Here is a 23,636-nt window from a genome sequence, read left to right as displayed (position 1 = left end):
CTGCAGTTGTTGCTTACATTTGCAATATCAAGATCAGTCAAAATTGGAAGTTTATAATTTTTGATTCTAGTCACAGAATCAGCTAGTGGTAAATCCACTGGGAAATATACAAAAGGAAGTTCATCACAGCAATATTACAATGCATGAAAAGAGCCCAGCTGTCTACAGTTAGAGCAATAGATAAATACACTGTGATAGTCTCACTTAATTAATGGTATAGGACAGTGAAAATGAGTGAATCAGTATGGCTGACTCTCAGAAACAATATATTGAAAGCAGTCTCAGAAGAATGTGTGCAATATGAATCTGGTTTTATAAAGTTCAGAAACATGCAAAACTCAGGAATATATTGTTCAAGAATGCATCCTGGTGTGTGCAGAGTACAAAGAAAAACAGAACAATGATAAACACAAGATTTAGGTGTGTGGTTTTCTGTGTGGCAACAAGACAGGGAAGTTCACTCAGGAACGTCCAACGGACCTCTGGTAGGTCTGACACACAGACCCTACTTCTGCTGGAAAAGTAAGAGGGAAGAAGATAAAGGGGGATGTTTGCATGAAGCAACCCTGACAGAGGTCAATTGCACTGTGTGTCTGCTATGTGCCTCTGCACTGCTGGATACATCTGAGTGGGTGAGAGGAAGCGGAAATAAATCAGGCCTCACTCTTCCCCTTGTGGAACTTAGTGAAACCATTCAGGAGGCAATATTCACCTCAAGAAATAAGCCAGGGCTTCAGGCAATCTGTGCTTTCTTCATTGTGTGGCTGGGCTCTTGTTACAGTCTCAATTAGTCAAGAAAAATCTGTTCTGTCCACCTGTGAGTCACCTAACAGAACACTTTGAAAGTCCTTTCTCTGGAGTCTCTGATTTTTAGCGTTGTAACTTAGTGAAAACTCTTCCATCGTACCCCAGCGCTTGTAGCATATGCCAAGCTTTGTGCCTTAGCCCACAAGGGCATTCAAACTCTGGCTCCTAAGTAACCAAGCTTCTCCCCCCAGCTCTGCCAAATGACTACCCCAGACTATTTACTCCTGCTTTTGCAAATCTTCAAATTTGGCAAGGCTGCTCAGTCTTCTGGGTCTTTGCACATGCTGATCTGTCTGGGTGGAGTACACTACGGGTTACCTAATTAACACCACCCAGCTCCTTGGTACTCGGTGCAGGAAGCCTTTCCTTACCCTTAACCTGGGGTAGATACCCCTCACCTGTACCCTCAAGACCCTTATACTTACCTCTATCAACAACACATATTTACCACAATGTTAAGTAATTATCTGTGGTTTTTCTGTTTCCCTGATAATTCTAAGAGCTCCCTGACATACAGGAATTTCAGGGTTTTATGTAAAGGGTAATATTAGTAAGCAATAAAACCAAACAGGCCATGAAGCAGTATTTGTAGTTAAAAAAAAAAAAACTAGTGATTCATCTAAATATTATAGGGGTATATAGGGCGAGATGTACATCTTATTGGAGGAAGCAAGAGTTGAACTGGCCTTTGAAGGGTAGACTTGGATCAGCAGAAAAAGGGCAATAACATTCCCAAAGGGGAAGCACATAAGCAAAAGTACAGAGGGAAGAATTTGGAAGTTATCATCTCAGCAACAATGAAAGCATAGGAATGATTAAGCAAGAAGTTCATATTATCATGGGGAATAACTTTGGAAAAGAAAATTGGGCTAAATTAGGACAATAGTTGGGTATAAATCCTGCATGAAATAGGAAGGACAGTGAAGAACGTAGATCATCTGAATGATCCGATGAAACTCTGAAGTCAATTCTGAGTTAACAAGGCAAAATCATTCAAAATTAAAAACTGCAAACGTCAAAGCTAAACTTGTCTTTCTGCCCCTGATCACAAATACATACTAAGTTCTAAACAGTACCTGCCTTAGTCCTCCTCAAGGAGGATGCCTGGCAAATTGGAGGCAATAGGAGAGACTGACTCATTCCAATTACTCTTTTGAAAATGAAAGAGGTAAAGGGAAGTAAACCCACTTAAGTGCTCAGGGAAATTGTGAAGTGCCTGTCAGATTGGAATAATTGTATGGCAGCCTTTTGTGAGCTGTGATGGAGGATGGTTTAGGTAAGAAAAAACCTCAGCAAAGTAAAATGCTTCCCTCCACTTAACAGTTTTAGAAATAGACTGTAGATGATGGTGTTTATGTGCTCCAGGCGAGTTTCCACGGAGAAAGAAATGTCCCCAGGAAGGGAAACCTTCCTGGAACCAGCTGGAGAGCATGACCTGCCTCTGCCTAATCCTCTACCCTCCCAGGTCCTCTCTGCCCTTACCTCTCATCGTTGCTGCTCTAGCACCAAGGAACTCAGTGCAAAACCAAATCAAAGAATTATTCGGGAGCTGAGGGCATGGGTTTCTGCAATGGAGACAAATGCCGCTGAGAGCTTAAGGGACCCCAAGAAATAGCACCCTTCTCTCACTGCAAGGCAGAGATCAAGATATTATTTTCACGATTGAAATTAAGCTGATGCTGGATAATGTGGCGTTGGCATGCTATAATAATGAACTATCAAACACCAAAGGGAAACTCTAGACCTCTTCACTCCGGGTGCTGCGCTTCTAAAGTATAGCACGGGGAAGAAGAGCAAATGTGCACTTGCTGAGGGTAGTGAGCTTTCGAGGAGAAAAGGTGCCAGAAGGGACTTAACTTCTCATTCCCTGTTTCTTTTTACCAAATTGACAGTTGAGTAAAGTTATTCGTCTTCCCTGAGGGCTGAGTGATTAAAGGAAAGTAGAGAGACTGGGAGAGTCAGACTAGTGGAACCCCATCCAAAGCGAAGAAATTGTGACTGGAGAAGGGTAAGCCCACCTAGCAAATTTCTAAAATTTCAGTGTTCTCGGAGTGGCTGGAGGAAACCATTTTTATCTGGAAGAGCAAATCCAGAGCCCTTATGGGTCTCATTGAATTTGATTTACAGGTAGGGAGATGGGGGGCGCACAGAGGGGTGAGAACGGTTAACTGTATTAAAGAAGGCCAGGGAAGGTTTCATAAAGGAGATGACATTTGACCTCTAGTCCTAAAATAGTAAAGTGAAGATTCCAGACAGAATGTACAAGGCATGGATTTTGAAATGGCAAGAAATCTCTGGAAAATTCCAAATATTCTGTGTAAATCTGGGGTAGTGAGTGAAAAAAACTGAGATTATATAGGTACACAGGTGAGCCTGGTCACGGGTCATGGGAGGACTTGTTTCCAGGAGATGATCTTGTTCTCTTAGAAATGGGGGAACCACCGAAGGGGTTCAACAATTATTTGTTCCCTGAGGTTCTCTGATGTCTCGGTGATCCTCATCCCCTGATCTTTTGTTTGTTCCCATCTTGAGCACAGCTCTACTTCTACTCTGGCTGCCACTGTGAAGCAATGTACTTCAGTTGAACTCTCCAGGTCTTAGTTAATGGTGCACAATATTCTTTTATAATGCAATTGAATTATCTGACCTTTCACTAATAATTGAGTGAGGAGGGAGAGGCATGAAAATGATAAAAACATGACCCTTATTTTAAGGAACACCTTTTACAGTTAAGGGAGACATGTGCCCACAAAGCTAAATCTAGAACAAATCTAAGATAGAGCTTGAAAAAGGGGCAAATTAAGTACTTTTGGAGCACAGAGAAGGAAACACTCAATATTCTCCATGAGGTTTCTAGTTAAAGAGGACTACACAAAAAGTGTAATCACACGTATGAGGGGGCAGTTTTATACATGAAACTGATTGTCATGTTCATCTCTATATGTATTTATGTCTGCTTGGTCCAAACATGCTTGCAGTACACTGGAACTTGTACAGAGTTAATGGTATAAATTGGAGATGATGAGAATCTGGAGAAGAGCAGCTGTGGAGAGATGGGACACAGGGGACACAGACACAGATGATTTATTTCTGAGGTCAGATAGAGAGAAGAGCTGCGGTTTGAAGGTGAGGGAGCAAAGATATGTTGCTCGACTTTCTGACTCTGGTGATGAGGCAGCGATTACTCAATCCTGTAGGCCAGAAACCTGCAGCTGCTCAAGGCTCCTGGGAGTAATCCCTGGGGGGAGGATGTGTAAAGGACTCTTTGATGGACCAAAAAGATTACAGAGTTAACTCAGTGGAAAAGTAGGGACTGTATAGCACACTCTTCTGGTTTATCTGATTTTATTGAGTTTGTGTGCATTTCTTTGTCTTTGAGCTATTAATAAATTGTAGATAACTGACTGATAACAATGCAAATGATTCTTGGCCATAGATATGCAAACACATTTTGTCCAATGGAGGACAATTTATCTCACCACCACTTCCTTGCAGACAATTGTCATATTGAATTCTCCTTTGGACCGATTGTAACATTTTATTGTTCTCATTAACTAATGAGTTAATTAATTCATCGTTGACACATGCCAAGTTTATATATATATGAGTGATGATTTTACCTTTTTAAACAAAACTATCTTTTAATGTCCCTCATTGACTTGAACTTTATTGGAATGTGGGTCCAAGGAATGTGGGTCCTTAACCTCACATTTCCAGTGGCAGGGAAAGGGCTCCTTGGCCCTCTACTATATAACCTGAGTTCATGTCGACTAATCCAGAAATCTGACAGGTGAGTGACTAGTCATCTCTTCTTCCTGGATGCCTAAATGAAGTGACTATTTCTCCCGCAATTCTCTCCAGGAAAGAACATGTGTGAGGTTAAAGCCTGAGACAAGGATTTCTTGTCTTGCCTTTAAGCTTTTGAAATGTCAGCCGCTTATTGTAAGCAAATAGTGTGCTCTGGCTGCCTTCTAATATACTCATATCTCATATTCTTCCCATGCATTGATTAGTTGTGTCTGGAGAAAATTTCTAAACCAACAGAACACAATGGGCCATTGGGGAAGAAGTCTTAAGTGTAAGCATTATTCTCATCAAAAATACATTCTAAAAGGTAGTTCACTAGGTAGAGGAAATTCTATTTGGGGACATTCAAACAACGTTCCCATCTGATGGTTGTACCCTGCTAGTAGATTTGACTGCCCCCTCCTTTGTGGCCCCAGCATGTCCAGTACATACTCCTGTCCTAATGGCTGTAATCCTTGATTGCATTTATTTCTTGATGTATCTGTCTCTTTACTAAGTTGTGAGGCCCTTGAGAACAGGAAGGAGACTTATTTGATCTCTCCTCAACATTACGCACAAATTTGGAATATAGCAAGTTTTTAATATGTATCCCTGCATCTCTACCTCTTTGTAATTTCCACCCCAAGGGTCCCGGGGTGTCCTTTGGAGTTGGACAGATCAAATATGTTGCTCCCCCCAATGTCATGGAGATAAGGCATGAGAATAAGCTGCTAAAAGAGAAAGCAATTAGAATCATGGAAGCCACTAAATTAGACTCTCTCTACACATCCTCCAAGAATCATAGAAATAGAAAAGAAAATCAGTAAAACTCCAAATTAGACCAGGCCTGCGGCATGATTGTGAGAAAGAGCGTACTAAAACTTCAATTTATATGTAAGTGGGGAAATAAACTTTAGAAACTAGTAGATTGCCTCTGGAGCTCCCACCAGAGCTGAGACTTGTGTGGGACCACGTGGAAGAAAGGTGCAGGGTCCTGGGTGTGACAGGAGACAGATGGCACCCACAAGAGTTCACAATCAGAAGAAGAAGTCCCCACCTGAGTGAGGACAGATGTGAAAACTGGAAGTCAGAGCTACTGTAGAGTTAATTCTGGAATCTAAGTACCTAGGAGGGAGTAGAGCTGTCCATTGTACTATACGAAATATTCTGTGCATTTACGAAACCTCATCATAGTATGCTGGAAAACTACAAAGAAGCCATTAAAAGGTCCAAAAATATGGTCGAGAGAACATGCTGTGTGAACAAAGGAGAAGTCACCGCCCTCGTGGGGCTATAACAGAAGGGGGCTTGGAGGGGGGTCTGGAAGGAAGTACAGGACTACCTACTCACCAGGAGAGGGGCCTGGGCAGCAAGTTCCCTCATTGACTCTCAACAGATATCTGGGCACTAACTTGACCCACTTGAAGCTTCAGACCTTCCTCAGTCCAGGGATGCCTGTCAATATTCGTATTCTCTGTATTAATCTGTCCTCGTGTCTCAGGTTTAATCCTGTTCTTGAATTTGGCAGGGTCCAGGTTGCTGCAGAGATAAAATTGGTGGAAATAGATATAGTATCAATGAGTATCAATGAGTAAACATTTTAGATAGATTATAAGATTTATATTTCTATAATATAGAACTAAGGCTCAACTTTACATCTAGAACAAGTTTTTAGGCATAGAGAGTTATTAACTGCCCTTCTGTGATCTGTTTTCTCTACCAGAGGCCACTTTGGTGCCTATGCTAACTGGATATTCCTTGCACACGTCTAGAAAAATATACAAAATATCCTTTGCTCAGGTGTACTGTAGGGAAATAGCATTCATTGAGAAGATGCACAGAGCCAGGCATTATGGTAAGTGTACATTTTATGTACATTTTATCAGATCTTCCTTCTCTACTTGGGTGTGATGGAACCCGGGGCGCCATGAAAGAGTTGCAGATGAGCTGAGATATTGATACTCTCTGCCTTTGAGGTGTCTGAACAGGACTGAGGCAGCCAGAACCCGTGGGCCAGACACATCAGGCCCCAAAGAGCCTATGTTTTCTGTGTGCCTGCCATGAAACATCTGGATCTCACTGTGTTATAGCATTTATTCCTAATGGCAAACTGTAAGGTAAATACTACTTTCACCATTTCAGATATGGTGGGCTCAGAGGAGGCTCCAAATAAACTAGTAACTAGTTAATTAGTTAGCGTTAGATCTCACAGACAGTGAGTGGCAGAGTCAGGGGTGCAGTTGTGTCTGCCTGGTACTGAGCGCTGAGATTTTCCTCTACCCCACACGTTTCAGTTACCAGGACCCTCATGGGTAGCCTCAGTCCAGAAGGCTTAGGACATCTCTGCATGATATCTGCAAACTCCCAGAGGGCAAGGATTCAGATTTGGAAGCTGAAGTAACAAAAGAACTGGGAGGAGCTCCCAGACAGCATCAGGTTCTGGAATGAGTGGGACTTTCTGTTGAACAGTACAGTCTGATCACAGCACAGCAGTGAAAGAGGTTGGGAAGTCAACTGGGTTCAAGTCCTCGATGTCCTGTGTGACAGAGTATGGAAATTGGGCAAGGAGGCACAGAGAGCGGGAAGCCACTGAAGCTTTTCTTTCCTTTAGTTTTCCCTTCAAATATCTTTTATTAAGTCTCTCCTGTCCCTGGGTGGACCTGGAGTCATTTTAACGTGAAAGCCCAGGCCACATGAACTCAGCAGGCCCTCCCGTTTGAGTGCAGGATGCCAGTCCCTCCGGGGCATCCTCAGGGTGTCACCTTCTCTCACAAATTAGGTCAGTTGGCTTCCTCAGCAGCTGGACCAGTGCCCATGTGGCTGCCATTGCTTGTCCCTGAGCCAGTGCTTTCTGCTCCATTGAGGACACTGCCTCTGATGCTGTGTTGCCCCTGGTTGGGATGTGGACTTCACAATGCTTGCCTCAGAGCTGCTGCTTCTTGCTCTTGACCGTACTCACATCCCACTGCTACTTGCCTCTAGGTTCCTCTGATTTCCCTCTGACCGCCTTCATTCCCCAGTGCCTTCCCACTCTCAAACACTTGCCTGCCACTTTCTTGGACTAGTCTTATCTCTGGCTGACTGCTCTAGGTGGTATTTGTATCCATTTGCTCCCTCACAAATCAACACCCAAGAGGCAGCTACCATTGATTCAGCGATACTGTCACTGCTTCCGGTTCTTATAATCCAGGGAGCTCTCACAGCAAGATGTGCCGGTGCAAAAGCTGTTAGAAGGGTTCCGGTAACACCCACCATGCTGTACTATTTCTCCACTCTTAACTTCAGGCCCTGTAACTAACCTGGCTCATTACGGCAAATTTTTTCTTCCCTTGGGCTAGATTCTCTCCATAAGGATCCACATTCTTTTTCGAAATTTCATTCCACTGAGTTATGCCTGCCCAGTTTACCAGATGTGCTTGAAGATATGTTGGCACCCTAATCTTGGCGCTCTTAGAGTTATTTTCCTGGGATGTTAGCCAGCACCCATGTTAACAGTGGATAACAGGAGCTAGAAAGTCACATAACTCACATACACTTTTCTCTTTATTTCAAAAGCATGTCATATTTACTGCAGAGATTTTAGACAATGCAGTAAAACAATAGGAAGAAAATGAATATCCCTGGTAATTTTACCACCCAGAGATAAATGCAGTTAACATTTACTGAATGTCATTTATATTTATTATGTGACTACTATATTTACTACGTGTCTGCCATTGTGCTAAGCACTGGCAATAAAAATCAAACAAAACAGAAGCCTTGCCTGCCTGTATATTGTCTTACCACCTGTTCTTTCTTCCATGCTACTGTTTCATACAGCCTATTTCATTTTATTCTTCATTGAAAATGAAAATGTTCTGAATTTCCTCTTGCACTGTGAATCAAGTCACATCCAGATACATGCCTTTTTCAGAGTTTTCCAGCTGTCTGTCTTTTCCCTGCATTGCAGCACTTTTCTCCTAGACCTCCTTCTTCCCCTCTTTGTGTGCTCTTAGCTAGTGATTCAGCGAACTGTCATCCTCAGTATTTGTCAACAAATAGAGGGAATGGACTGCCTTGGGCTCTGCTCTGCCCACTTGCACGATGCTTGTGTCTTTCCCTCCTACCTACCAGGGGTGGATGTGACACCTCATTCTCCGGTGCTCAGCTTCCCATCAGCACTTGCTCATTGTAGTGGGATATTCTGTTGAGCTGACAGCCTTCCCTATTCCCATACTCGAGGCACTGCCTTCTGTTGTGGGGGGGATGGGGTGGGAGCTGTAATTCTCAGTGCTCACTCTTCCCTGTTCAGTGTTCACTGTTCCCGTAGTGGATCTTTCCAGCTACACACAGAGTTTTCCTTGTGGAGTGTGGCTGCAGATAGATGCAGAAGGAAAGCAGAAGTTGCTCTCTCACTCGAGGGGCAGATGGGCTACTGCTCAGCTTTTGGATTGGTTCAAATACTGGATAGTCTTTGAACTTGGGGATAGATAATGGAAGAAGAAAACGTGTTTTTTTTTAACATGATCTCTGTTTCATAAAATAAAGCCCAGGTAGGTTTTTCCTCTATGTTGTTTTGAACCTATTAGAGTTAGTAGAAATTTCTCTCAGTTTTGACATTAGATTGTCAGTCCATCCTAATGGTCTCTGTTGTTACTTTTTAGTTTGTTTTCTTTATCTTCATTCATACTTTAATTGCAAGTTGGGAGAGATGTCCTTACTCCATGTAGGTGTACATCTAGCCTTCTCAATAATCATAATAGTTGCTTTATTGAGTACCTATGTGACTGCTACTTTTCTAATTGCTTTTTTAATGTTATCATTTTGATTCTAATACTATGAGGTAGGATCTTACAGTTAAAGAATCCAAGATTGAGAGGTTAATAAAGCATTAGCTCAAAGACACTGAACTTGTAAGATGTACAGTCTAGATTCAAACCTAGGACTCTCTCACACCAAAGCTCCTGACACTTCCCCAGTCTCTTGACACATTTAAAGTTAATTATCATTTGAGTTATTTTGGGACTCCCCTCTAGAAATGAATTAGGACTGAGCTCATGCAAAATTTCCACTGATGGTGGCGTTGTGTACTGCAGGTAAAGGATAAGAACTGTCTGGCACTTGAATGCTATTTTCCTTTTTCCCTTCCTTCCTTCTTTGTACTCTCCAACTCTCCTTCATCCCTTTGCTCTAGGTTCTCATGCTACATTCAGTCCATGAACCAATATTACCTACTTTCTACATGCACACAATTCCTAGCACAGTGGGGTTGATTGGAAATAAGTGGGTTCAAAAGCACTGCAGTAAAAAATGGCTTCTCTGACATCTGAAAATGGAGTGTAGACCTAGTCACAATCAGATGTCATTAATTGGTGATGTTTTCATGTGTCGATGGGAAGAGGGAGAAAAGTAGCCTCCCAGAGGAAACAGAACAGCTGACAAGCTCTAAGACACCATGGCTGAGCTCTCTGGTGGGGCTGGTTGGTTCTCTAGCACATCAATCCTGAGTAGGATGTGCTGTTAGGGCATCCCTGTCTCTTGAGGCACGATGGAGCAGACTCCCCCTAGCAATGGCCCTGGAGGGTAGATTGAGAAGATGTGGGATTACCAAGGCTCTAGTCCTTCCTTCCATATTCAACAACTGTGGCTCATGAAGTCCATCAACTTAATCACAAATGTAAAAACTATCCATTCCTTCATGAACTCAATAACATCATGCTTTTTTAAAGTAGCTCCACTGATTTTTAAAAAGTATAAGTAGCAATGCCTGTTTGGGACTAAAGTCTATCTGTAAATTAAATATTTGAGATCTAGTAATAAAGCCTATCTCTGCACTTGACCAAGTTATGTCTGGCCAAAAAAAGTTGTTGACTGATACGTAAATGATTTAATTTTTCTCCAAATGGGTTTTAAACTTTATTCCTATTCTCAATACTTACACATTTGCAGCAAGACCAGCTCCCCAACAAGTTATCACATTCCTACATAAATATATTCATGTGTTTTACCTCACTCACATTGCCAATGTGCATAAATACATGCACAATTATATTCTCATATAAAATATTCAAAAAAAAATTGGTCCACAACCCACTACTATATGATGAGTGCACATTACGGGTCTTGGCTGAGCAGACTGGGGTCTGTCTACACATTAATTCACAGTGACAATTCACAAGAGTTCCCTTAGTGAACCTGTCATTTATCTCCCATAAGGAAATCAGATTGTCAGACCTGAGAGCTGACACGTATAGCAGTGTCTGTCAGAAATCTGAAGCTACTGCTCTCAAATAGACCTTCCAGAAAAACAAAGGCATTCAATCCTAGAGGCCACTAGGAAAACAAGGAGGGCTTTAGGTAGTTTATCAGGGAGAAGCACTGTGCCTTGCTGATGAGTTTGAAGACAGCCACAGCCTGTGACACACAAAGGTCACCAATATCCCAGGGAAATTCTCTTTCTCTTTTTAAATAGCTAATTACTGAGACACTAATTCACATTCCACAAAAGTCACTCATTTAAAGTATACAGTTCAGTGTTTCTTAGTCTATTCGCAGAGTTATACACCCATCACCATTATCTAACTTAAGAATATTTCAGTCACCCCCATTAGTAATCATTTCTCAATCCTGATACCCACCTGCCAACATCCTCAGGCAACCATTAATCTACTTTCTATCTCTATGATTTGCCTATTTGGACATTTTATATACGTTGAAATTTTAAAGCATACCCACTAAATAATAGAAATACACCAATGAACGCATAATTTCCAAATCAATAGTTGCAAAAAAATTATATGAAAAAGATCATTCCAAAAGAATACATAAATGAGGAGAAACAAAAACAAAAGAAGCAGGATAAATAGGAAACAGAAGATAGGAATTAATAAAGATGAACTCAGAAAGTCAACAAAGAAAATATAAAAGTGATTTACAAAACAAAAAATGCTGGGTCCTTAAAAAGACGATAAAGGAGACAAAGATGAGTCAAAATTGACTTAGAAAAAAGAAAAGGTAATAATAAACACTATTAAGAAATTAAAAGAAGTGTATAGGGTTTTAAATTTGGGATTAAAAATGATAAAGGAATAAGTGATAAAATGAAGAATTTTCTTGAACATTTTAAGTTATCAGAGGTGACTTCAGAAGAGGTAGATTGACCAGTAAGCATTTAACATATCAAAACAATAGTAAAATGTCTCTCACTCAAAAACAATGAAGCCCATATTATTTGCAAGGCAATGCTATTGAATCTCTAAAGGATAATATCTCACTTGTACACCTTTTTCTCTCCTGAGACTAGATAAGTGTTTTCTATAAATTTACTATCAACACCTGACAAGGCGACAGGAAAAAAGAACATTATTAAGCAATCATTCATAAATACATAAATATAAAATGTATATATGTTGACAAAAAGATCAAATGTATCACAGAAATGCAAAGAGAATCCATTACCAGAATCTTTTTTTTAAGAAAAAATAACACACACTTATCTCAATATATATGGAAAAATATTTTATAAATAATTTTTATTTAAAAAATGGTCTCATTTGTACAAAAATAGAAGGATATTGGTATTATCAGATAAAGGGTCTGTGACAAAAACGCACAGAAAATTATACTTAGTGAAAAACCTTTAAAAACATTTCCATCAAAATTATGAAAAATATACGCCCATATTCACTGCAACTATTCAACAGGTTCTGAGAAGCCATAACCATTGTGTGAGAGACAGAAATGAGAATAAGAATTGGAAATAAAAAGATAAAATTGCTTTTATTTGCTAATTATTACTTTCTACCCAGAAAATTCAAGATTCTAACAAACAAAAGATTATACTTAATAAGAATCTTCAGATAGTTTTCTGGATAAAAGATTAATAATAAAAATTAATTTGCATTTTTTTTTGCATCAGGAACAACCAATGTAAAATGATACTCAGTATTTAAAGATATCAGTAAATTTATTTAATTTCCTCCTCCCTTCCTTCCTTCCTTCCGTTCTTCCTTCCTTCCCTCCCACCCTCCCTCCCTCCTTCCTTCCTTCCTTTCTTCCCTCCTTCCTTCTTTCATTCCTTTCTTCATTCCTTCCTTCCTTTCATTACCATTTTCCCTTAGTTTTGGGGTATTTTGTTCATTCTCTCCTCAATTCCTCATTGAAATGGAAAGTCCTTGGAACGAGTGTTAGCTGTGTGCTTGCCTTAGGGGATAATAACACCTCCCGAGCTTGGAAGGAGAGTAGGCACGGTGGCTGCAGCAGAAGAGAGAAGCCTGGGAGTCCAGTCCATCTCTGCACTGAAGGCAAAGGCTCTGCCCCTCAAGGGCCTTGTCCTACTCCCCCATGCCATCCCGTCAGCGTCGGCACATGGCAATGCCTGGCATGGAGTAGACTGGAGGAAAGGTGAGCTGTGTGAAGGCAGCTGAGCACCTTCCCCTGTGACAATCCTTAACAAACTGTGACACTGTGACACTACTCCTAATGAAGATGAGCAGATGGAGGCTGGGCACACATTTCTTAGGTGTTTAATTTATTCTTAACCATACTGCAGAGTTCTGGGGCAAAAAATCAATTTCCTTTCTGTTTACATCAAAACTCATGTTCTCCATTCAGTGTCTTAAAATCACTGGAGCAGAAATTTCATATTGATATCTCATTTTGTTTAGAGAAACCAAAGTGCATAAAATCATTTCTGCCTTTGTGACACACATTTTGGGGGAATTTTCTGTGAAGTAAAATTCTTTACATTAAAGGTATCTCAGTGATGTCTAACATAACTAAGAGCAAAATTCAGGCCAAGAACATAACCTCTCTCATAAGACTAAAATGACATTCATCAAGTATTTACCTGAAAATAAGTATATTTTATATGTATTCTTAAAAACCTAAATCTTATTTCAAAAGCCATTGTGACCAAAGTCAATATAACCTCAACTGAAAATGTAATCTTTTCTTGGCTTAACAAGAGAAATAATACTGAAATAGACATAAATAGAAGTAAAACTCTTTTAAACCCTATGAAATTGGGATAGAATATTTACTCAGAGCTTTATATCTAGGGATCATTAACCAGTTAACTGCAGTGGGAGGGAAAAATAGGGAAGATCTTGGATTTATATCTAGTATTGTCCCCAGATTTTGGTGGTAGAGGGGATACCATCCTAGTCCAGTGTGAAGTAATAACTGCTTAACCTCATTTGGACACAATAGGTCTCCAGATGCTGTTGGTGAAGGTTCAGGGAAACAGAACTCAGAGGTCACATGGGAAAATGAGAGAAACCAACTGGCAGTGAGATTTGGACACATGGGAAGACCCAGAGCAGCCTGTGTGTGGGCAGCAGGATCTCAGCCTCTGAATTAATATCTGAACTCCAGGGATCAAATTCCTGGTTTGGGGAAAAGTTGGCAAGGATAGACTGCAGTATAAGCTATACTATGAAGCAGGTTAATCAAGAAAAACACTTGGGTCCAGGAAAACAAGACTGGAAACACTCACCATGCCTGATACAAGGTAGGTTTTACATAAGGTAGCTGCCCAGTTACCAAGTTTGTGATCAAGGTCAAGAACAGAGTGTATATGAACTTGGTGTTATGTATTAGATTGTGATTGATTATTTGGGGGATTAGGGAAAGCCTGGGGAGAGAGAGAGAGCCTTGTGGCCAGAAGCCAGGTAGAGCCTGCCCTACTTGGGAAACTGCTGCAATAGTCTAGGTTAGAGACAATTATGAGGATTTGACTTCGTGCACAGCCTAGTACTAAATTCATCAGCCTGACTTTTTTTCACAATGTCTAAGGAATTCTAAGATTATTTTCTTATTGACCTCTACATTTGGAAGCTGGCAGGTAGATTCTGTTGTGAGGAAGAAAATGCGTACATTTTTGGAGAGATGAGGATATTGGATTACAGGTTGTTTCAGTTCTGTTTATTTCACCAGGGTGGAGGTAGATTCTGGCCTAGAAAGAAGTGTGCAAAGAAAGGCGTATCTCATTTGAGGATCTGCCACTGGTTTAAGTTACTCTTCAAATCTTAAAATGCCAGGCCCATCTCCTCCTTAGTGATTTCGTGGTAACAAACATTTATCTGCAGAAACAGAAATGAAATGTCAGAAGCAGCAGTCTTCAGCTATTTCTATTTCGTGGATGAGTACCTTTCTATTTTATCACCTAGTAGAGAGGCCAAATTGCCTCCTAGATTCATCACTTAAAAAAAATTAGAATTCTTTCTCTTTACTTGCTTGAGAGACATTTCTCTATTTCCTGCCTCATATATGACCCACATACCAGCTAAACACTCGCAGAGGACACACTTTTGAATTCACCTATGGGCATTGGACAATTGATAAACCAGAAGCACATTTTGAAAGCCACAAAAATCTCACTTCCTGTAACTGACTGCCTTCTGCATTGCATACCAGAGGCTTTGAGTCTGGTTATTTGAAAAGACGAAAGTCTCCTTGGAGCATTTTATAAAGGCTGGACATTAGGGATGAGGTGAAATGAATAAGATGTGTGAGACCACTGCGGTGAAAACAATTTTAAATGAGCTCATAAGGTTAGCTGGGTGAACATCCCTGCAAAAGGAAGCTCCTTGAAGATTTTTCTCCTTCGTTTTCTTCAGTGTCTTATCCAAGTATCAGTGAAACTGAGTAGGATTCTGTGGTGTCTTTCCAGGAACAGATGCCCTCCCCTCCTGTGTCCCCCACCTGCTTCTTGTTTATAGAAAAGCTTTGGCCTCCTAGACCTTCCCTGAGTTCCAAAGAGCAAATTTAATCAAAGAAGAAAGAAAATGCAGAAACAAAGGAAAACAGTCAAGAAAGACAAAATAATAATAGTTTAGACATAAAACAAAGTCAACGACCTTCAGTTCTTCCTCAAGGGCTATAGATAAATATCCTGAGCCATATCCTCGAGTTGTTTTGAAGTTTCTCCCACCACCAGGTGGGAAAAATTAACTGCATGCTAACCACCAGCCCATAGACCCCAGACTGGTTGGAACCAGAAAACTGCTAATTGAGATTCCAGAAACATCACCCTGTTACCTCACCACCAACCAATCAGAGAGTTGTGCATGAGCTGATCACACACTCAAAATGCTCTCCCTCACAGTGTCTTTAAAAACCCTTCCCTGAAAGCCATCTGAGAGTTTTGAACATGAGCTGCCCTTCCTTCCTGCTTGACAGCCTGCAATAAATGCTGTGCTTTCCTTCACAGCTGTGTCAGTAGAATGGATTTGCTGTGCATCCAAGGAGTGGACACAAGTTTGGTTCAAGTGTTATTCAATTGGCAATAAGGAATTTCATTTCCTTCTCAAAATTACCATTCAGAAACTGAGTAGTTGAAATTATTCCTTAACTAGGGCTCTCCCAAAGGATTCAAGCCAGTATCCATAGCACTTATCGAGCACCTGTCATGCTCCAGTCATTAAACAAAATAAACAAAGATCCTGCCCTCACGAAGCTTATATTTCACTTACTGGGGACTCCTCGAGGAAAGAACTATTACTATCACGTCTCTTAAAACTTTATTGTCCAACTATTACTATCACCTCTCTTAAAACTTTATTGTCCAGCTCTTACTATCACGTCTCTTAAAACTTTATTGTCCAACAAAATGGTTGGTATACATTATATCATTATATTTTTTTGCAATGATATTGAATGAAAATTTTCAGTATGATGAGTTTGATAATTTGATGAACTCTCCTGGTCAAATAAAACTAGATCCAGGATGTATTTCAAGAGATACACTTCCCCACTGGGCTCACTAGAAAGAGAAATCTCCAAAGGTTAAAAGAGAAACGATTTAACCAAACAAAGAAAAAAGCACTCACTAAACTGGAACCAGAGCAGAGAGTGTGAGTTATATGCTAATAAAGTTAAAGGTGATGTTGCCAGCAGGGCAGATGCCCACCAGAACTTTCACAGTCCAAGTCCAGAGTCACCAGTAAAATACCCTGTGTTGAGTTGGCTTCTCCAAGTGAACTAAAGGGAGCCCAGGTTAGACACTGAAGAATCCGACGTGTCTCTCCTAAAACAATGTATAGCTAGACTTGTTTCTATTTTAAATCTAATCCAGCAATTTCTTCTAACTTGCCAGTTTGACTCATTTGAATTATTGTGACTGATATATTTGGACATTTCAAAATCTTGTTCTGTCAGTTGTTTTCTTACTGATTCTATATGTCATCTGTCTTCTTTTATACATTTTGATAGTTTTTATTTGTTCATTATTTCTTTCATCCTAATCCCTTCAAATTAGAATTTATGTAGAGTCATTACCCTTGTGATTTTTAAAAAAATATTTATTTTATTTATTTATTTTTTTGGCTGTGTTGGGTCTTCGTTGCAGCATGCGGGCTTCTCTCTAGTTGCGGTGCGCGGGCTTCTCTCTAGTTGTGGCATGCGGGTTTTCTCTCTCTAGTTGTGGTACACAGGCTCCAGAATGTGTGAGCTCTGTAGTTTGCGGCATGCAGGCTCCCTAGTTGAGGCATGCGAGCTCAGTAGTTGTGGTGTGCAGGCTTAGTTGCCCCGCAGCATGTGAGATCTTCCCGGGCCAGGGATCGAACCCATGTCCCCTGCATTGGCAGGCAGATTCTTAACCACTGGACCACCAGGGAAGTCCCACTCTTGTGATTTTACCATGCATGTTTTAAAAATTCTGAAGTTAATGTATATCTTATGTCTCCCTCCTCCATCCTAAACAATGTGAGAATGCTAGAACTTTTTCCTCTTTTATACTTTCTGTTTTTATTATTCCATTTCCATCTTTATTGATTTGATGGTTGAATATTCCTTACTCTTTTTTCTTAGTGATAACCCTAGGAATTATAATACATATTTTTGGTTTTTAAGATCTAATTTAAATTAGAACTTTTACTATTTTCTAGAAAATACAGAGCTTAGTGTTTTGAAGTTCTTTCAATTTTTTTAAACCTAGTTATTTTAATACTCTCTATTTTAAATTCCATAAGACATTATAGCCAATATTCATGTAGGTTTACCACAGTCAGCTTTTTCATTGTTCTTCATTTCTTCTTCCATCTTCATAGTTTCACTTAGGATCATTTTTCTTGTGTCAGAAGAATACCAATTAATATTTCCTCTACTGTGTACCTTTCGGTGATGACTTCTCTGTGTGTCTCTGTCTAAAAAGTCTTTATTTAACTTCCTTTTTGAAGGCCCTACCATACTAGGTTGGCAATCATTTTCTTTTGGCACTTTGAGTATATCCTTACATTGTCTTCTAGTTTTCATTATTTCTACTGAGAAGTTAGTTGTAAGCCTTCATGATGTTCCTTTGAAGTTAATGTATTTCCTCTTCCCATTTGGTTGCTTTTAAGCTCTTCTGTCTTTATTTTTCAAGAGTGTTTACTCTATTTACTCCCTGCCCTTCATAGTACTTCAAGAGTATTTACTCCCTGCCCTTCATAGTACTTCTTTAATCTGTACCTTGATATCGTTTGTCAGTTTTAGAAAATTCTCAGCTAGGATGACTTCAAATGTTGTTCTGCCTTATTCTCTCTCTTTTCATTCTTGGACTCCAATTACAAATAGAGTATTTCACTGTGTCTCATGTATCTTTTATGTTCTTTTCTGAATTTGTTATTCTTTTATCTTTCAGCATCTTTCAACCATCATTTTTAATGAACTATATTCTGATTTTCTGTGCCTCTTCAGTTTATCTACTATGCTGTTAACATTTTTCTATTGAACTCTCCAATTATTGTATTATATATTTTTTAATATTTTCCAGTTACCTGTTGAAATTCTCCATTCATCATCTATTTTCTGAATATATTAATAACAGTTATTTTAAATTTATTTCCTGATAGCTCAAATATCTGGAATACCTGTTGTCTGCTCTCCATTGTCTGATTTTTCTCTTGACTTTTTTTTATTAATTCTTATCCTTTTGCATTCCCTGTTATTTATTTTTTATTATATGCTGGACATTGTGTATACAAATATAGAAATAATTTGACCCTCTCAATGACATTATTGTTCTCTAAAAAGAATTTATATTTGCTTCTCACAGGCTGTTGGGGTAGGAATAGATCACCTTAATCTAACCAGAGAACAAGGTTAGAGTCGAGATCTAATTTTTTGTGGAGGCTGGTTCATTTATAGTTCATCCTAACTCTTAACATCCCAACTCTATCAAAAGTCCCACCTGAAAACCTAGGGTGTTTAAGCAACATCCTTCTCTTGGCAGGCTAAACTTCATATTTTGCTATTTTTGTCCCATGAAATGGCCAGAAGCTTGTATTGGATTTTCAGCCACCTCTATAAAATCAGCAACAGCTTCAAGGTGAAGAACTACCCTAAATGTTGGGCTCATTACTCTGGTTTTCCATTTTCTCAGAGATCTTAACCTGTAACTCTTTCTCGCTTTGGTAGTTCTTCACAGCCTCAAACATGTTTTTGTAATATTTTCCCCCAAATTTCTTAGTTATTCTCAGCGATTAGATGGTCTGATCCAATCAGTACTCAATAGCCAGAGGAAATTTCATTCTAACCGGGAAAACCTTAGAAGCATTCTTTTTACAATTAGGAAGAAGACAAAGAAGCCTGCTATTGTAGTTGCTAATAACATTTAAAGATACAGGAGCTCCTAGAGAGTGCAGTCATGGAAAAAAAGTAAGAAGCAAAAATGAAGAAGCGTATTTATGGTTTTCCAAAGAAACAGAATCTATAGGATGTATATATATGTAGAAAGAAATTTATTATAATAAATTGGCTCATGATTGTAATTTGTGACAGGGTTTAGAAATTTATCAATTCTCCCCAAAGAAGATATACAGATTTCCAACAAACACATGAAAGGATGCTCAACATCACTAATCATTAGAGAAATGCAAATCAAAACTACAATGAGGTATCACCTCACACCGGTCAGAATGGCCAGCATCAAAAAGTCTACAAACAATAAATGCTGGAGAGGGTGTGGAGAAAAGGGAATCCTCTTGCACTGTTGGTGGGAATGTAAACTGATACAGCCACTATGGAGAACAGTATGGAGGTTCCTTAATAAACTAAAACTAGAACTACCATATGACCCAGCAATCTCACTACTGGGCATATGCCCTGAGAAAACCGTAATTCAAAAAGAGTCATGTACCACAATGTTCATTGTAGCTCTATTTACAATAGCCAGGACATGGAAGCAACCTAAGTGTCCATCAACAGATGATTGGATAAAGAAGATGTGGCACATATATACAATGGAATATTACTCAGCCATTAAAAGAAATGAAATTGAGTTATTTGTAGTGAGGTGGATGGACCTAGAGACTGTCATACAAAGTGAAGTAAGTCAGAAAGAGAAAAACAAATACCGTATACTAACATATATATATAGAATCTAAAAAAAAAAAAAAAAAAAAAAGGTTCTGAAGAACCTAGGGGTAGGACAGGAGTAAAGATGCAGAAATAGAGAATGGACATGAGGACATGGGGAGTGGGGAGGGTAAGCTGGGAGAAAATGAGAGAATGGCATGGACATATATACACTACCAAATGTAAAATAGATAGCTAGTAGGAAGCAGCCGCATAGCACAGGGAGATCAGCTTGGTGATTTGTGTCCACCTAGAGGGATGGGATAGGGAGGGTGGGAGGGAGACACAAGAGGGAGGAGATATGGGGTATATGTATAGCTGATTCACTTTGTTATAAAGCAGAAACTAACACACCATTGTAAAGCAATTATAGTCTAATAAAGATGTTAAAAAATTTTTCAACTAAATTCTCTACACATTTGTTTCTACTAAGTTGATTTTAAAATTAATGTGGTAGATTTGATTTTAAAATTTATATGGTAGAACAAACCCAAGGAGGTCTAAAACGGTTCTTGTGACATGATAAACATTGCCCTACCAAATAGTAAAATGTATTTTCTCTAGAAATTAATATAGTAATATTTATCTAGTAAAAAATTTGCCAAAGAAACAGGATAATGAGCTCAAACCCAAAGATTTATGGAAGCATGACCTATCATAGAGTTAATGTTGCTGATCATTTAAAAAGGATGGACTTCTCAATGAATGGTGCTTGGACAATTAGTTACCTAAATAAACAAAAGAAAATTGAAATTGTATTCTTATCTCACCAAATGTACAAATCAATTCCAAGTGAATAAAGGTTCAAATGTGAAAGGAACAACTTAAACTTTTAGAAAAGAATATAGGAGAATATCTTTGTCATCTGAGGATTGTTTTAAAAAATGGAGGGCTGCTAAAATGAGTCAAAATATGATAACATTAAAAAACGATTGTTAAGTTCGGCTATTTTAAAATTAACAACTTTTGTTCCACTAAAGTTCTCCCAGAGAGAATGAACTGACAAGTTACAATTTGAAGCAGATATTTTGCAAACATATGATGAGAAAGGATAATACTAAAAATACATTTTTAAAAAGTATTCTACTTACCAACAAGGAAAAGATAAATAATAGAACAGAAAACATGAGCAAAAGATATGACTAGTCTTTTCATAGGAAACACGAATTAATAAAATATAGAAAGATGTACATCATTTTTAATCAGAGAAATGCAAGTTAAAAACCATGAGATACTATTTTCCTTCCATTATATTGGTTTAAATTGAGAAATCTGTTAAGTCAAGTGTGAGAGAGGTTTCCTACTATATACAGTTCCAAGGATCAAAAAAGTGTAAATCATTTTGGAAAGCAATTACTCACAGCACCATTCCATTTCTAGAATTATATACCTAGAGAAGCTCCTATATATGTGCACTAGGAGACATGTGTAAGAATGTCCATAGCAGCTTGTTTTGTAATAGAAAAATGAAACAAAATATTCATCAATAGAAGAATGAATGTTTTGTGGTCTATTCACGCATATTACACAGCAATAAAAATGAATGCCCTGCAGTCACACACAATAACATGGAGGAATTTTAGAAACAATGGTCAATGGAAACAAACAAACAGAAAAACATGTACAATGATTCCATTCATAAAGAGTTCAGGATAACCAAAACTAAAAAATATATTCTTGCATACATACGTGAAAATAGTAGAACTACTTGAAAAATAAAGGCAACCTGAGGATGATAAACACAAAATTCACAATAGCTATTTCTTCTGGAGAGAGGCAGGGGTTAGGATAGAGAAGAAACACAGAGGTAGTTTCTAGAATATCTGTAATGTTCTGTCTTTAAATAGCGATATGTTCATAAGTGTTTTTAAAATTACTTTGCTTCATAAGTAACGTATATACTATATATATTTATTCATATGTATCAAATGCTTTAAAATATTTTAAATAAGTGTTGGAGCAGAAGGGAAACAGATTAGGATATACACAACGCTCTTGACTGCATAGTACTGCATAGCATGCTACGGTAAAATAGAGAAAGCATTTAATGTTTATGAAAATTCTATCATGAAAGCAGAGTAGTTGTTTCTAATACAAGAGATAGAAAATAAACTGCCTAACATCATCAGATAGTAAGGTAAAGACCTAATTCTGCTTGACCTACTTCTAGCTGTGTGTTCTCTATTAAATTCTGTGGTGCTGAAGGATGAGACTCACTGAAGCAGAGAGAAATATTTAAAGAAACTACAAGCCAGATTATAGGATAGAAATAGATTGAGGATTAAATGGCACTGAAATTGGAGTTATAGCTATAGTTGTTCTCCAAAGGAAAGTATTGGCAAAGTAACAAAGAATTTAAAATACTGCTTTAGCAAAAGTTTTCACTTAACATGTTGGTGAAAGAAAAGCAGCACCGAAAAGTATTATGTCTAAAATGTTTTATGTAAGATTTGTTTTCTAAAAAATCTTATATAAATTATTTTATGGCTATTTAAATAAGGATTAAGCTTGGCTATGGGTAATAGTAAACTAAAAGATAACTGTGGTTTAAATTAAAAATAATTTTATTTCTCTAGGTAGGTAATCCAGGTATAAATTGGTGCTCCTTTTTGTTAAAGACCCCAACCCTTCGGTCTTATGGCTCTGCAATGTGACTGCCCTTGTCGAGTTCACCTCTTCATCTGAGATAGTTACTTCATTCCCAAGTTCAACTCTTCATCCAAGATGGATACTCCATCTGTATTAGAGCCAGCAAAAAGGGAAGAGTTGGAAATATCACTTCCCCCTTATATCATATTGACCATAAATTAGTCATACAGACATATACAAATCCAAAAGGAAACTGAAAAATGTAGCCTTCATTCTAGATGGCCACATGCTCTGATAAAATATACAGGTTCTGTTGCTACGAAAGAAGGGGGAAATGGATACTGGGGGACAAATAGCTATCTTTGATGAAAAGGAATTAATGTGTATTCCATTTCTTTTATCAGCCACAGAACATAGTACTGTGGCAGACCAATATTTACTAGATAAATTAAATGTAGGGCAATCTATATACTTGGTGATTGCTTGTGTGTGAAGGTTTTATGGAACTTCCCTTTGAATTACCTCTAAGGGATAGTGAGGCAAGGCATGTCCCTCTTGATAGTCTCTGAACAACAGAAGGTTTTTAATTAGAGATAGATATCACTAGAAGAAATGCGATATATTGAAAAGGTGAAGATTAAAGGTTAGACATTTGGAGAATGACCACAGTCATGGCTTACATGAGAGCAAGTAACCCTAAACAGGATTAAGGGGGTTATGTTGCTTGGACTCAGTGGGCATTAGAAAATGTAAAAAGTCAATAAAGAGGGATTTAGGAAAAGTAACTGAACTTTTTGCACTGATACAAATCGACCACCCTGGTGCCTGTAATATGGCATATACTCTTCTAATGAACTTTCAATTAAAGTCAACACAGCATGTTAAAGTATTCTCAAAATGTGCAATAAAGTTCCTTCAAAGACAGAATAGACTCAACAGAAAAAATAACACCAGGGTCTAAAGGAAGATCCTAAAATAATCTTTTTAAAACTTGCAGCATCTTTTCTATTATGCTTTACTATTCATGTTCTTACTTTCAAAAATCAGCTTTCCCAATATATATTTTAAACTAAAATTTTCACCATAAATTTTACATATTCTGGTCAAAATATTTCAAATATAGAAGTCCATAAAGTAGA

At 38.5% G+C, this 23,636-nt stretch overlaps 1 protein-coding gene across 1 annotated transcript in view; it reads right to left on the bottom strand.

Moving 5' to 3' along the window:
- LOC309643622 (uncharacterized protein) overlaps positions 1-23,636 on the bottom strand; it is a 462,372-nt gene that overhangs the window by 40,588 nt on the left and 398,148 nt on the right. The window contains exon 8 of the mRNA XM_082426456.1: positions 5,944-6,132. The gene's annotated coding sequence lies outside the window, so the exon portion shown is untranslated. The remainder of the gene's footprint in view (positions 1-5,943; positions 6,133-23,636) is intronic.

Source organism: Balaenoptera physalus, assembly GCF_965194825.1.
Source record: "Balaenoptera physalus genome assembly, chromosome: 15".
In the NCBI taxonomy this organism is placed as follows: domain Eukaryota; kingdom Metazoa; phylum Chordata; class Mammalia; order Artiodactyla; family Balaenopteridae; genus Balaenoptera; species Balaenoptera physalus.
Note: the sequence above shows the minus strand (reverse complement) of the source record. Positions and strands in the feature narration are given on the sequence as shown.